The sequence below is a fragment of the Panthera onca genome, chromosome A3 (genome assembly GCF_046562875.1).
Source record: "Panthera onca isolate mPanOnc1 chromosome A3, mPanOnc1 haplotype 2, whole genome shotgun sequence".
NCBI lineage: Eukaryota > Metazoa > Chordata > Mammalia > Carnivora > Felidae > Panthera > Panthera onca.
In genome coordinates, this window is record NC_138341.1 from 39,085,343 (window position 1) to 39,102,195 (window position 16,853).

Consider the following 16,853-nt stretch of genomic DNA (forward strand, 5'->3'; position numbering starts at 1 on the left):
TATTAACGGGCTTTGCAGAATCTATTTCTTGATTAGGTTTGTTTTAGTTTTGGGTGGGATATTTTTATATTCATTAGTTTTCTCTTTGACACAATTTAGACTGATTTTTTTTCCTTTGTTAGACCTAACTTGCAGTGTATTTTCTAGATTGCAAAGTGGAAAATGAAATACATTATAATAATAATAAGCTAAGGTTACATATAGTTTTAAAAGTTTCAAAGAGTCTTGATATAAAATCAGTTTATATTCTGGAAATACTTATAATAAAGTGTTCTAATTTCTGCATTTTGTTGTTCTGTGTCAATTATATGTTCCCATTCAGTGATGATTTTCTTTTGGAAGAGAAATAATGGAGTAGTTATACTTGCGAGGAAGATCTTTTGGGTGGGTCACACTTTACAGTTGTAAAAATTCTTTACCTTGCTTATTCATATTTCAACCCACTTTTTAGGATAGAAATCTATTAATGACCATAATTTTTCCAAATAGTTGAAATTGATAATTCCCTTTTTTATGTAGAAAAAAATTATGGCCTGGGAAACTGAGTCCCAGAATCCAAGTCTCAGCTATGCCATCAAGTTGTTATGTGACTTTGGGGGAATCACTTAACTTCATTTTCCTCATTATCAAATATGACTAGAAAGATTGGCCCCTAAAATGCCTTGGATAGCAAGATTCTGTGATATGAAAACTCTTTTTGCTTTCCACAATGCTGGGCTTACATGTCTATTTTAATATTAACTTTAGAATTATTTTGCTAAAAGTGATTTTAGCTTATATGCTAAAATACATATACATATTTATAGGTGTGTGTGTATATATATATATATATATATATACACATATATATATATGTTATATGAGAGATATATATGTATCATATATATCACTCCATATATTCCACACACACACAGCCATCCTCTTGCATGTAACCAGTCTCCCTACCCTTGCTGGGCTGCTGCCTTACTCAGCCCTGGCCTTTCTCTGGATCACCACCCTACCTAGCCTCCTACCTGCCTAGGCCCCAAGTAGCAAAGAAGGAAAGAAGGGGAAGAGGAAGGAAGAGAGGGTATATGACCCATTTTATTTTAAACTAATGACCACAAACCTCCAGTCCATTGAGTTTCCATAGTAAGTTTCCCACTCTCAAAGACACCACTTTTATATTCTCTTCCCTCAAAACTTTCCCTTCCTAGTGCCTCCCATAAGGCCTCCTTTCTCAGCTGATGACCTCATCTCACACTCCAGTGAGGAAAGAAGTCTTCAGAGGGGATTATAACTCATTGTGGTACCACCAGACTGATAAACTTCCCTCAGGTAGTCTGTTCTCTGTCTTCCCTCCTGTTACAGTTAAGGTGTCCCTGCTCTTCGTAAAGACCAATGTCTCCCCTCATGCACTGGATCCTACACCCTTTCACCTCCTCAATGTCTTCATCTCTCCTGCACCATGAGTCTCTCCACTTTCACTGGATTATTCCATTAGAATGCAAACATGCTTCTGTTTCCCCTCTACAAAAAACAATAACAAACAACTCCCTTGACCCCCATATCGTCTTTCAGCTACCTCCTTTCTCTTTCACAAAAGAACTTGTCTATGCCAGCTGTCTACACTTTCTCACCTCTCATTCTCTCCTCCATCTCTTCCATCTAGTTTCTGTCCCTACCACTTCGCTGAAGCTGTTCTTGTCAAAATCTCCAATGACCTCCATGTTGTCAAATCCAATGGATATTTTTTTATTTGTATTCAGTTCAGCCTCTCAACAGCTTCCACCTGGTCAGCCCCTCTTCCTTGAAATGCCCCTCCCTCAGCCTTCATAGCACTGCATTTGCCTGATTTTCCTTACCTCCAGAGCTCCTCCTCCTCATGGGCTTCTTTACTGGTTCTTTCTCCACCTATCTCGAAATGCATCATCATGTATAGTGCATCAGAGACCAGCTCTAGACCATCACTCTGTAATCACACATCCTAAGTGATCTGATCCAGGCCCATGGCTTTAAATGTACCTGTATATCGATGCTGTAGACTACATGTTCCCCACCCACCAAATTCATATGTTGAAATCTAATCCCCATTGTAATGGTGTGTGGAGGTGAGTGAGGTCTTTGGGAGGGTATTAGATCATGAGGGTAGAGCCCTTAGGAATGGGATTAGTGCCTTTATAAGAAGAGGCCAGAGCTACATCAGCCACCTAGTCTATGGTAATTTGTTATAGCAACACAAATTATCTAAGATACCTCTAAATTTCTATTTCTAGGCTACATCTTCTCCCTGAGTTCTAGATTCATAGCCAACTGCACTTGTTGATATTTCCACTTGGAAACCCAAAAAAGTACTTGCTTCCCTCATCACCAGGCATTCCTTCCCGCCTCTTCACCGTCCACTCTTCCCCATCTCTGTGAATAACAACACCAACTCCATTGTTCATCCTTTCCTCTCCTACATCAGGCCCATCAGTAATTCCCCCTGGTTATACCATCACATAATCTCTCCTATTGTCCACTTCTCTGCATCTTCATTGACGGCCATCCTATCCCAAACCATCGTTTATCCTTGCACTAAACAGGACAAGTATGTCTGCAAAGAGCTGCAGAACTGGAAGAAATCATCATGGGTTCTGAATTGGTGAGTGCAAAACAGGCACCAGAGGCACCCAGCAACCTATGACTGTTATGGCCATCTAAGCCCTGAGGATTTCAGAAATACCCAGCAAACATTTCCTTCAGAAGGACAAAACCCTGCCTCAAAATGAAACAAAACAAAAAAATCTGCTGGGTTGAGAAACCAAACTGAGCTGGGAAGTAACACTAGGAGTAAGGAGAAGAGAATGTTCAAACAGGGAGCAGGAAAAGGTCCCAGATGAAACAAAACCCAGAAACTGCTGTAACAGCAAAATACAGCATCTAAGCTTCTCACCTTGGCAGGTAAGACCTGTAGGCCAATAGGAAATAGAGCAGATTTTTCTGAAACGAGCCTTAGCCCTGAAAGGCAGAGAAATAGTATTTTGCACCCTTCACAATAACAAAAGAGGGAGCCCTGAGCTGTGAAGCTGTGAAAGGTACCCTAGGTCATTCCTTTTTCAAAAAGGAACCTTCCAGTAGTGAAGGTTAACACATTTCATTTCAATCTTGGAAAAGAGGAGGAGAAAGCAACCTAGCCACACATAAGGTATTACAAGAGAAAAAATGAACACATATTTTGACAAGAAGACACCAGAAGAATTCAGACACTAAGCAGATGAAAACTCTGACCTAACACTTCAAACAGGGCTGAAGTGAGCATAGACAATATAGAAAAAGGAAATAAAGCATAGAAAGGAGAATAATGAGGATAAGGCAACAAAAGTAAGGAAAAAAATACAAAAGACCTGCAAAAAGGTGATTAAGGATAAAAGAGAAGCAAAGAAGACCCAAATACACTTGGAGTCTCTAAGGAAGAAAACAATCAGTGAAGCAGAACAGACACTTAAAGCTGTGTTTATTGATGTGTAATTTGTGTTTATTAATGGCAATATGTATATGCATTTGCAAAACAGTTGCAGGTGTGCGTGCAAAAGGTGGTTGACTTATTTAGGCAATGCATGCAGCGTTCTGACCCTGGGCAATAACTCCCAAGACAGTTTTGAACTTTCAGATCTGACATACTTGGTTTTGAACTCCAGCTGTACACTTACAAGCTATGTATGGCACATTCTTTGTTGGGGCAAATGGCAGCGATAATTCTTCCTCCCTGTACCACCCCTTAGGTAGTCCGTTCCCATACTGCTGAGCTTGGCCGTGGGACTTGGCTTGGCCAACGGGAGAATAACAAATATGATGCAAGCTGGATTTGGAAAAGTGCCTGTGCTTGCTACTCGTGCTACTTTTGGAACTCAGCCACTCAAGCCCTGCTGAATAATGAGAGCCTCGTGGCCGTGTCTCCATCACTCAGCTGACATTGAACTGACTCCTCTTCTTCCCCACATACAAGAACACCTTGGTCATCCAACCCCCACTGAGCCAGGCCAGCCAGCTCACAAAATTGTGAGAAAACTTCTTGCTGTTTGAAATCATGAGCTGTTGGGCGGTTTGTGATGCAGCAAAAACTAACTTATATACTGGGTGATTTTAGGTGAGTTTCTTAATCTCTCTGGGTCTCAGTTCTCTCATCGGTAATATGGCGATGAGACAAGTACCCTTGCAGGGCTCTTCCGAAGATTAAATGAGAGGACATATGTGAAGTGCCTGACACGCTATAAAATACTCAACATAATAAAAACAAACAACCTCCGCAGGCTGGAAAGGGGCAGTCCTCAGGCTGGGCACACTGCTTTAGTACTTTGTAGGCAGTCCTTATACCCAGAATGCCAGAGGAAAGCATGTGAGAGAGCTGGCAGCTGAGACCAAGGTATGAAGGTGCATACCCTGGGTCACAGCACTAATCATGGAGGAAAGAGGGTGCACTCTAGGCTTTCCCTGCCACCTGCCCCCAGGCTATCTGCCCTGGAAATGATGGATGCAAGGGCACTTGGGGATTCAGCTGGCTCTTCCAGGAGCAGAAAGTATGGACTTCCATGGACAAGAATCAAACCAAAGAAAAGGACGATTCTCATAGGCAGTGTGGATATCCAAATGTATCGTGGATTGCCTGGAGACCAGAGACCCTAATAACAGTCTGATGCTGACTGGGCTCTGACTCACAACAGACATTTGACATTCTTGTACATCTCACCCCCACAGCTACCATAAAGGGAACTTCCATTGCTCCCACCATTTTACATGGAAGAAAGCGAGACTCTTGAGAACCACTCAAAGTAATTTGTCCAGGGTTGCCCTGGAGCCCAGGCCTGTCTCCTCCCAGATTTGAGGTTTGAACGCCAGCCCTTTAGGGAGCTGCAGTAGAATCCAGGAGAAGGTGTGGTGGGCGAGGGTAGCTGGCAGATGGGTACTGGCTGGACTTCAGAGAATCTAGGGTCTTCCTGGAGGGGCCAAGAGTGAGGAAACAGTTTTACTATAGACTTTGAAGGAAAGGAGGAAGTCACCTCAGCATGTATGAGGGAATATGCTGAGAATATGAGGGCACAGAAGGTCTTGTGAGAGCTTTGAAAAGTAAGGTTGAAGGGCTCAGAAGGCCTCATAGAATATGCAGAGAACGTGAGGGCACAGAAGGTGCTGGAGTCCTTGAAAAGTAAGATGATAGTCTTGGTCTGATAGGAAAGGGGTAACGGGCCGTTTCTAGGCATAAAAAGAGGACATTGGACCAGATGGTCTGGAAGATTTCCCTCCAAATGGGGAGAATGGAGCCACGCACCATGAAATTTCACAGTTTATCATGAGCTGTCTGTCAAGAGATGCCACCAAGAGGATGAAAATGTAAGGCAGAGTGGAGATCTCACACCCAGAGAACCAGCAAAGGAGGGGCGCCTGGGTGGTTCAGTCAGTTAAGCATCTGACTTCAGTTCAGGTCATGATCTTACGGTTCATGGGTTTGAGCCCTGCATAGGGCTCTGTGCTAACAGCTGGAGCCTGGAGCCTGCTTCGGATTCTGTGTCTCCCTCTCTCTCTCTTCCTTCCCTGCTCGAGTTCTGTTTCTCTCTCTCTCAAAAATAAGTAAACATTAAAAAAAGAGAGAGAGAGAAGAACCAGCAAAGGACTCATCTGCAGAATATAGAAAAAATGCAAACTATGCACCAGAAAAATGTTCAAGAGACCTCGACCAGAACTTCGCAAGAGAGTGGGCCATCTAGGTGGCTCAGTCAGTTAAGTAGCTGACTCTTGATTTCAGCTTAGGTCATGATCCCAGGGTTGTGGGATTGAGCACCCCCTGTTGGACTCGATGCTGGGTGTGGTGGAGACGGCTTCAGATCCTCTCTCTCTTGGGGTGTCTTGATGGCTCAGTCAGTTAAGCGTCCAACTGACTCTTGATTTTGGCTATGTCATGATCTCACAGTTCGTGAGTTTGAACCCCACATGGGGCTCTGTGCTGACAGCGTGGGGCCTGCTTGAGATTCTGTCTCCCTCTCTCTGCCCCTCCCCAACTTGTGTGCGCGCACTCTCTCTCTCTCTCAAATAAATAAACATTTTTTTAAAAAAGATTCTCTCTCCCTCTGCCCCTCTCCCCAACTCTAAAGTTAAATGAATAAATAAGCAAACAAACAAGAGCGCAACCCCCCAAAGCCAGGAGATATTAGGAAAGGTACTCAGTATCATTGGAAACGGGGAAATGCCTGTTTTTGTTTTGTGGTTTGTTTTCGTTTATTCTGAATTTCACTTTAATTATTATAATTAGATACAGAATTTAATTCCAAGCATTAGAAAGAATCAGAAGCACCCAAACACTTCTGGGGGAGGAGTTCAATTGGTAAAACCTCTTTCAAAAAATATTTGGTATTGTTGTGTTTGATAAAGCTGAGTATACAATGCCATGTTAACACAGAAATTCCACTGGGAGGCAAACAGCCTCTAGAAATGCAGACTTGTGGGCTTCAGAAGATGTAAATATGAATATTCATGACAGTGGTGTTTAAAATGGCCCTAGGCTAGAAACATGCATAAGCCCATGAACGGATAAATGATCTGTGATTATATATATTTTTGAATAGAATGGAATACCACACAACCATGAAAAGGAACACATTATAGTGAAATTCAGAAGTGTGTTGAACTAAAGTACGCCGTACGATTCCGCTTAGGTAAAGTTCAAACACAAAAACTGAACTATCATTTTTTTGAGATGTCTACTTAAGTGATAAGCTATACGGAAGGACGAGATTACCACAGAAGTCAAGCTAGTGCCCCACAGTTGGGATGAGGAGGAAAAGGAGCCAAACTTCTGAGGTGTGGGCGGCATTCTGTTCACTGACCTGAATGTAGTTGGCTGGACATTTCCTTTGTGATAAATCATTGTGCTTTATATTTTTGTTTTGTGCATATTTTCTGCATATGTGTTTATTTCGCAATTTAAGAGTGGCGTATTTTATTTAAAATTTTTTCAAAATAGACTTGAAACAGGCTATGATGATGTCGATTAGGTTAGAGACAGATTGCATTCCAAGGTGGCTTAAGTGTTCCTGAATCGCCTTAAAAACTGTGATGGGAGAGCCTGGATCTGTAGGACGATGAGGTCTAAAACTCAAAAGCTGGAGACTAAGGAAGGGGCGTGGTTTGCTGCTTCCCTGGCTCCCAGGGACCTGGCTGAGAAGGCTGAGCAGTGAGAATGTTGGACTTCTGGAGCTCAGAGTGAAATTTGCACCCCGCCTTAGACTCCTTCGCCTCGAGAGTCTAGCCAGGGGACTCTGCTCTCTGTGGGCCCACAGGACTTCTACTTACCATGACCTCAAAGACTTGGAAGCTCGAGATGAGGGTTCCATCCGTTTGTGGAAATTGCTGTCAGTATAGTACATTCCAGGTAAGAGGTGAGCCAGACATGCGGGTGGCATGTGGCACTAGTTGAGAGGGAGGACGGCTGAGGTGTGAACTGGAGGAGGGGGCGGGGAGGCCCGGCTGAGGCAAGTGGGACTTCTTGCATCTGGGCTTCCTAGTGGGACCCGCACATTGACGATAAAGTGTCCGGGCCTTCCTTGGCTTGTGTATTCATTCAGCAGTATTTATGAAGCATCTACTCTATGCCCCACACACTTCGAGAGGGTAAGGAACTTATATTTGAGTGTTGGGGATAGAAAATGGATCAAATTTCAAAAAGTTAAATTGCATTTAGATCCTTGCTACTCAACGTGTAGTCTGGGTCCAAGCAATGCCAGCATCACCTGGGCCGTCGGTAGAAATGCAGAATCTCAGGCCCCATTCCAGACCAGTGATTCAGAATCAGCTTTTTAACAATATCTCGAAGCCCCGTGTTAGGTCATGGAAAATGCCACGCAGAGCAACAAAGTAGGGAAGGGGCATAGGGTGGTGACACTGCATCTAGGCCTAGGAAGGAGGAGTCTTCAGAAGGAGATAAATAAAGAGCTTTGTTGGCTTCAGGTGGAGACGGACAAAGGCCCTGAGGTCAGGGCGTGCTGGCTTGTTCCCCTCCAGCCTGGAGAACGGTGTAGCTGGAAGGCAGGAGCACTGGGGTTGCTGTCACAGAGGAAGCTGAGACCGCAGGGCAGTGGGACAACCAATAGTGTCTGTACTTCTAGGCCTTTCTGTGTGAGGGAGGGCCTCTGATGGATTTTGAGCAGAGGAGTGACTTTTAGCCAGGATTACATTATAGTTAAAGGATTAATTCTGGCAGCCGGTTTGGAAATAGACTCAGTAAGCAGGAGCTGGGAGACCAGTTAGCAGCTGACAGGCCTGATTCAGCAGAGATGGGGTCTGGCCCCAGGGAAGGAACCATTAGAGTGAAGAGAAGTGCTCCAATTCGGGGTGTATTTTGAATGTAGAACACGGGGGACCAACTGACGTGCTGTGTGTGCCACATGAGAAAAGCAAGGGAGCAGCGGTGTCTCCTGTGGCTCTGGTCTGAGCAGTGGAAGGAGGAACAGGAATAAAGGACACAAAGAAAGAGCCTGCCGGAAGAGCAGGCGCCCCTAACTTCCCACAAGTTCCTCGGAGAAGCATGGACCGGAGTCTCCTGGGTCTGGGGTGAGAGGCCTATTGCAGAAGGAAATGCCTTAGAGAATTTGATTTCACCTGCACATTATTTTGCAAATTCTGCTTTCTACTGTATAGTGTAGCCATGTTTGTCTTAATATACAGCACCCCAGCTAAGAAAACAAAGCCAGAGAGGCAGAAACGAGGCAGAGAAGAAGTAGGCAGGGATGTGACGACCTAGCAGTCTATGGAGAAAAGTAATAGTTAAGGTAAGGACTCAAGAATGGCCTGAACAGAGGCTCTGTGGCCTGAGGGAGCACGGCTTTTACAGAGAGGCTGGGGAAAATGGGGGACAGCTGTTGTGGCTGGTACTTGAGGAATAGGTAACAGACCAGACGTGGGTGGCCTAGGGGACTTACTAAGGACTATTTTAGAACAATAGTAAACACGAGGGTTTGGCTGGAGCAGGCATAACCAGACTGACTTTTAAAAATTTACTCTGAAAAAAAAAATAATAATAATTCCTCTGGCTGCTTCCTGGAGCATGATTCAAGGGTGTGTTCAAGTGGATGAAGGCTGATTTGTAGCGCAAGTGAGAGAAGACGGGGCTCAGACAAGGGATGGAGCAGCGAGGTCGGAAGGCAGGGGTATATTCCCCAGGGTGTTTAGTAGGTAAAATAGGCCAGACCTGATGGGTCTCACGATACAGACATTTTCTGCCGGCACCTGAGTCCTCTTCAGGCAGAGCCTGCTTCGCTCTGCTCAACATCCCTTCCCCCACCGTCCGCCTCCCAGGACACGGCCTGGACCTCTCCTCTCCTTACCAGCACTTGTCATGGCTGTTTTGCATACTGAGGGGGCAGGGGTATTGTCCGGCCATCACACAAGACCGTAAGCCTCCCCAAGGCAGAGAACATGTCCGTTTAGTTCTCATACTTGCCCAATACCAAGCGTAGCACCTGGCTGAGGGTGCACGCCCAACTGGGCGTGTGTCATGGATGGGCAGACAACAATATCACACCAGTTGGCACCTCGCACCACAGGGGACACTACATATGAGGAAACGGGGACCCTGATAGAATAAGACAATCGTGCAAGTCAACACATGAGCAAGCGACCAGCCTGGCTCCAGATCCACATCTGTCTGCAGTTGTGACCTGGCTGAGGTCACTCCTACCAGAAGTGAAACCCAGCCCCAGCCCTAGCCAGTGGGATAAGTCCTCCCCGGGGCGATGGGGACCCTATAACACACTCTGGCACTTTCCTCTCTTAGGCTGGGCTAACCACCCTGGGATCTTAACTGCCAGCCTGTACTAGTAAATCCTTCACCGGTCCAATTTTCACTCCTCCTCATTCTTCCGTTTTGAGGCCTCTCTGAAATTATTTCATTTTGCCAAGATCCAGAATTGATTTAAAACCCCCCCGCAAGGGGCATCCGGGTGGCTCAGTCAGTTAAGCTCCCAGCTTACGCTAAGGTCATGATCTCAGAGTCCGTGAGTTCAAGCCTCCTATGAGGTGAGTTGAGCCCTGCATCAGCTGAACAGGAGCCCCAGTTGGGCTCCACTTTGTCAGCATGGGATTCTGTCTTTTTCTCTCTCTACCCCTGGCTCACTCGCGCCCTCTGTCTCTCAAAAAAACAAAAAACACCCTCCAGAAAACATTGAACGCCTCTCCTGGCAAATTCAGTCTCGCTTTAGGTTCTATTTAGGGAAGGAGGTTTCCCTCCCGACCAGTAACGTTTTAGGGCCAGACCGGCCCGACCTTCCCAAAGATGAGTGAGGGTCCTGGTCCCACAGCCCAACCTCTGGGTGTGCACAGCCACGCGTGGGCCCAGAGCACTGGGTGTGTGCGAAACATTGCTGCTTTGTTGGTCAGCTAAAAACTAGGAGCACCTACATTTGCAGGGATTGCATTTTGCTTTTAAATCACAGTCCACACCTGTTCTGTCACAGCAAGCGGTCCTCTTTAAAATGATGTAAACCCTTTGTGCACTGAAATAGGAGATGGATCTAAATACATTATTTGGGAAGAAAAGCTGAGTTGAGAACCAGAATGCACCATCTGACCTCACATCTGTTGGATTAGAATTTAGATACGAAGGCTTCAGGAACACAGTAATATACCCAGTAGTTATCTCTGGCGGGGGAAGCCAGGGAAATGTGACTTTGCAGTGCATAACTGTCGCTGTGATTTGGTTTTTTGGTTTTTTGTTTTGGGTGTTTACGTTTAGCACAAACAGGTATTTATTTTGATTAAATGGAAAGACAAGACACAATGAGGTAGAATGGATACAAGGTCTCCAAACAGACCACCCGTAGCCCATTAGATGCTGCCGTGTCATTCCAGCCTCCCTCTGAGAGTGTCATCGCTAACAGCCACCGACCAGTCACTCTGTACCCAGCACAGTTCCAAGCCCTTCATTTGTAATCACGCTTTAAACCTCACAATGCTTGTAAGATTGGTACCACTGTTGGAGTGGTCAAGTGAGCAGGCTCTGGACCCTCTCCACGTGGGTTCAAATCTTGGCCCTTCCACTTTCTAGCCACGTGACCTTAAGTTATTTAAACTCTCTGTAACTCAGTTTCCTCATTTGCAAAAAAAAGGAATAATGATAGGTCCACATTTACCACAATTAATAGCATCTTCCTGTGTTCTTTCATGCCAACTATGAGGTTAAAATACAGACACACGCACGCACACACGTTTATATACATACACATAGTGTGTGTGGGAGAGAATATTTGATGACCCTTATTATTTCTTCGGGCATAAGCACAGGTCAAGCCAGTTCTGGTTTTGTAGAATTTTTGAGTGATTCTAGTTTAAATTCGTTGCTTGGTATGTTTTTGTTTTCTCATAAATAACTCCATTTTCTTTTTTTAATTACACAAGTAGTAGTATTTATGACAAAAAAAAAATCACAACATACAACTAAGTAAGAAAGACTAAAATTATCCATAAACGTCAAACCTAAGGATAACCACTGATAAATTTTACACATTCATTATGTATTTCCAATCCTCAAATTTACACAGTGTTTTAAGACTCATTTCCTTAGTCTGTTATATTTTAGGATTTTCAGCCTATGTCAAAAATACACACTTTCAATATCAATGGCTACCTGGTATTTGTAGTATATGAGCATAACATAATCTCCGCTAGAAATTTGAAAGCTCGATCTTTTCAAGGACAAAGAACACATTTGTAGCAAAAGAATGCACTTAACATTTAACAGAAAGTTATTCCTCTATCTTCCTTAGCAGAGATTCGTCCATAGTCAACAGAACGGAAAATTCTAGGATCTATGACTCTTTCAACATGAACTTGAGGATTATGCTAGAAAGCAGAAAGCCAGAGGATTACAGCCAGAGGTTTGCTTTAGAAAGATGACAGAAAACTCTGCGTGCAGAGAAAGGGGACACGCTCCACCCCAACCTCTAGTGGGGGAGTGGAGACTCCCCTTCAGGAGGTCCCACGCCTTCTCCAGTTCCCACAAAATGCAGAGAACAGTGGGCAACCAGTTACCCCCGGGGTCTGACCTACATCACCCCAGACAAAGACTGGAATCTCTAAACCACTACCAGAAAAAACACGACCATTTGTTCAAGAACCTGTGGCTTCCGAGCCCACCTGTGCAAGGAAAGCCCCCCGACCCCCATGCTGCACAATGCAGAGAAGATACCAGCCGCCTGTGGGAGGAGGGTTACACCAGAGCCTATCAGGCTGGAGATCAAGATCGAGGCCAGAGAAGGTCCAGGGAGGAGGATGGCAGAGGAGGACGCAGCAAGGAGAAGCAGGTAGAGGGGAAGACGAAGCACGGCGAGGATGGAGATTCCCACAAAAAGAACAAGAAAAAGGCCAAGGTGCAGCCAGTCAGCACAGAGAAGCCCAAACACAGAAAGAAGAACAACCAAGACACCACAAAGGAGGGAAGGTGGTCCCAGAGAGAGAAGAAGCAACCGGGCAAAGAAAGCACACAGGAGAGGGACTTGTGGGATGAAGCTATCCTCGGCAGCTGTTACTGATGTTGGGGATTTGGGGCCCCGATATTAAATGACTTGAAGCTGTAAGAAAGGCTGGATTCAATGACATTGAAGCAATTCAGTGGCCACCACCTCGAAGAAGATGAAACTTGATCCCCACCTCAGACTCTGTTAAAATATAAAACCCAGATGGTTTAATGATGTAAATGTAAAAGCTAAAATATAAAACGATTAGGGGGCACCTGGGTGGCTCAGTCAGTGGAGCATCTGATTCTTGATTTCAGCTCAGGTCATGATCCCAGGGTCATGGGATCGAGCCCCAGTGTCAAGCTCTGCTCTAGACTTAGACCCTGCTTGGGATTTTTTCTCCCTCTCCCTCTGCCCCTCTCCCCTGCTTGCTCTCTCTCTCTCTTTCTCTCTCTCTAAAATAGAAATAAATTTAAAAATTTAAACTATTAGAAGAAAGCATAGGAAAATTATTTTTAATCTTGGAGTGTGAATGGTCTTCCTGAATGAGACGCAAGAGTCAGGGTCCATAAAAAAGAAAAAATAAATGTGTTTGCAGAAATATTTAAAATCTGTATAACAGGGGCACCTGGATGGCTCTGTCAGTTAAGTGCCCTATTTCAGTTCAAGTCATGATCTCAAGGTCCATTGGTTCCAGCCCCATGTTGGGTTCTGTGCTGACAGCTCAGAGCCTGGAACCTGCTTCGGATTCTATGTCTCCCTTTCCCTCTGCCCCTCCCCTGCTCACTCACTCTCCCTCTCTCTCTCACAAATAAACATTAAAAAATAATTTAAAAAATGAAAAAAAATCTGTATAACAGAAGGGTGTTTTTTTTTGTTTTTTTTTTTTTTTGCAAATTAAAAAAAAAAGATAAATATTGTATACATGCATAGAACACCTCCAAAAAGATTTGCTGAACTGTTGGCTCTGGGGGCAAAAACCAACTGAGTAGGGGACAGAGGTGGCAGGCAGGTAGGCTAACTTTTCAAAGTGTTCATTTCTTTCTATTTTGAATTTTGTAATATCTGAGACTATTACCTTTATTATTTTTTTAAGATTTTTATTTTTACTTTATTTTTTAAATGTTTATGGGGTGCCTTGGTGGCTCATTCGGTTAAGCGTCCGACTTTGTTTCAGGTCATGATCTCACGGCTTGTGGGTTCGAGCCCTGCGTAGGCCTCTGTGCTGACATCTCAGAGCCTGGAGCCTATTTCAGATTCTGTGTCTCCCTCTCTCTGCCCCTCCCCTGTTCGCGCTCTGTCTCTGTCCCTCTCAAAAATAAATAAACATTAAAAAATAAAATAAAATAAATGTTTATTTATTTTTGGGAGAGAGAGAGAGAGCAGGGGACGGGCAGAGAGAAAGGGAGACACAGAATCTGAAGCAGGCTCCAGGCTCCAAGCTGTCAGCACAGAGGCCTACGCAGGGCTCGAACCCACAAGCCGTGAGATCATGACCTGAACCGAAGTCGGGCCACTTAACCAACTGAGCCACCCAGGCCCCCCCTCGAGATTTTTTTATTTTTAAGTAATCTCTACCCCCAACGTGGGACTGGAACTCACAACCCCAAGGATCAAGAGTCCAATGCTCCACTGACAGAGTCAGCCAGATTCCCCAAGATTGTTACCTTTTAAATAAACAAATATTTTTTTTTACAGGCAAGAAACACAGTGGGAAAAATATTTGTAACACTCTATATCTTTTGTGTCAGTTATCAAATAATTGCCTCTTTGCCCCTCTGTGAAACTGGATGGTGGAGACTGCTCTCCTTTGCCAGTTAGCTTGATGCTATAGTCTCGGCCAATAGAGGGCGCTGGAAGGACATTGTAAACTGGAAATAGGAGGAACTTTTGTCCCTTTTCCCAAGTTGCCAGTTTCCCTTGGCAATGAGTCCTTGTCTTTAAGGGTGTGATCTAGGTGCAGTCCATGACTTCTGACATATTTCTTTGTCCCTGGTGAGCTGCTTGACCTATGCAGATTCTCCCTGCAGAGTCCGAATCTCAGTCATGCGGAGCGTCCCTCTTCAAAGTTTCTCACTTCCTTCCATGTTTACCTCCCTCAGGGGCCAAGGGTGGGCAAACTGCAGCCCACAGGCCAAATTCAGCCCCCTGCCTGTTTTTGTGCTGCCCTCCATCTAAGATTGGTTCTTACATTTGAACCCCAACTAAGCAAAATGCTATCCCAACAAAATGAATCCCATTCTTCTCATTAAAGAACTTTATTCCAAAGTTTTTGCTCACTTACTATTATATTTTTAATTTTATCAAGACAAAGGTTGTGGAGGTTTGCATTCTGTATTGTGATATATAAATATTCCACAAAGCCTAAAATATTTGCTACCTGGCTCTTTACAGAAAAAAATTGCCAATTCCTGCCTCAGACTCTCCTTGTACCACTTTTGGTAGTTAAAAAACATTTATCTGCTTAAAATATTTTATATTTAATTTTCTCTGTTTAAGTTACTGGAATGGTTTGTCTTCTGATTGAGCCCTGATATAGCCCTACCAGACAAATAGCATCTATCAGTTAATAAGAAAATATAAACAACCCAATAGGAAAATAAGCATCTACCTATCCACTTAGTTAACAGATATTGAATGCCAGTCATTATTCTAGGTACTAAGATAAAGCAGAGGATGAAATATAAATGAAATACAAAGATGGAAAGAAGAAAGGAAAGCTTTATTGATGTATAAAATGGAGCTCATTTCTTGGCTTAGGTCATGATGAGTAGATAACTCACCTGGCGGTAGGTCTGGAAGGACTTTGGGAATCTTGCAGGTTGTGGGAGTATTCATTGTTTGCTGGTTGGTACCATCCCACAGTTGTAGAGCAAAGAGTAAATTTAACCAAGAAGGTCAAAGACTTGTACACTGCAAAGTAAAAAATATTGCTGAAGGAAATTAAAGATTCAAATAAATGGAAAGGCATTCTGTGTTCATGGGTTAGAAAATTTAATATTTTTAAGATGGCAGTACTACATAAAGCAATCTACAAATTAAATGCAATCCCATCAAAACTCCAACAGCCTTTTTTTGCATAAATGGAAAAGATGATCTTCCAATTCATATGGAAATATAAGGGGCTCCAGATAGTTAAAACAACATTTAAAAAGAATAGCAAAGTTGGACAACTCATACTTCCAGATTTTAAAACTTACTACAAAGCTACATGTAGTAGTCCGGGTTCTCCAGAGAGAATCAAAAGGAGATGTATATAGAGATTTATTATAAGGTCCTGGCTCATGCAATTGTGGAGGCTGAGAAGTCCCATGAACAGCAAATCTGCAAGTTGGAGACCCAGGAAAGCTGATGGTGTTGTTTGAAGGCCTAAGAGCCTGGAGGCCAACGATGTAGATTCCAATCCAAGTTCGAAGGCCTGACGAACCAGAAGTGTGGAGGGCAAGAGAAGATCAATGTCCCAGCTCAGGCAGACATGCAGAGGGAAGGCAAATCCAACCTTCCTCTGCCTTTTTGTTTTATTCAGGCCCTCAATAAATTGGATGATACTCATCCATATTGGGAAGGACCATCTACGTTACTTGGTACACCAATTCAAATCTCTTCCAGAAGCAACCTCACAGACACACCCAGAAATAAAGTTTAATCAGATATCTGGGCATTGATGGCCTAGCCAAGCTGGCATAAAATTTACCATCCCACTGCAGCAATGAAAACGGTGTGCTACTGGCATTAGGACGGACATATAGATCAGTGGAATAGAATTGAGAATCTAGAAATAAGCCCGTACATTTATGTTCAATTGACCTTCAACAAGAGTGCAAAGACTTCAATGGGCAAGGAAGAGCCTCTTGAATAAATGATGCCAAGACAACTTGATATCCACATGCAAAACAATGAAGTTGTATTCCTACCTCACACCATATACAAAAACAAACTCAGAATGGATCAACAACTGAGATATAAAAGCTAAAATTATACAAATATTAGGAGAAAACATCAAGGCAAATATTTATGACCTTGGATTTGGCAATGGATTCTGAGATATGACACCAAAAGCATGAGCAACAAGAGAAAAATACATAAATTGAACTTCATGAAAATTGAAAAGTTCTATGCATCAAAGGACATTAAAATTGAAAAGACAACCAACAGTACAAATATTTGCAAATCATGTATCGGAGAAGGGTCTAGTATCCAAAAATGTACAAAGAGCCCTTATAACTCAGTAACAAAAAGACAACCCAATTTTAAAATGAGTAAAGAATTTGAATAGACATACAAAGAAGAAACACAAATGGCCAATAAGCACATGAAAAAATGTCTAACGTTAGTCATTAGGAAAATGCAAATAAAAACCACAGTGAGATATCACAACGCAGCGACTAGGAT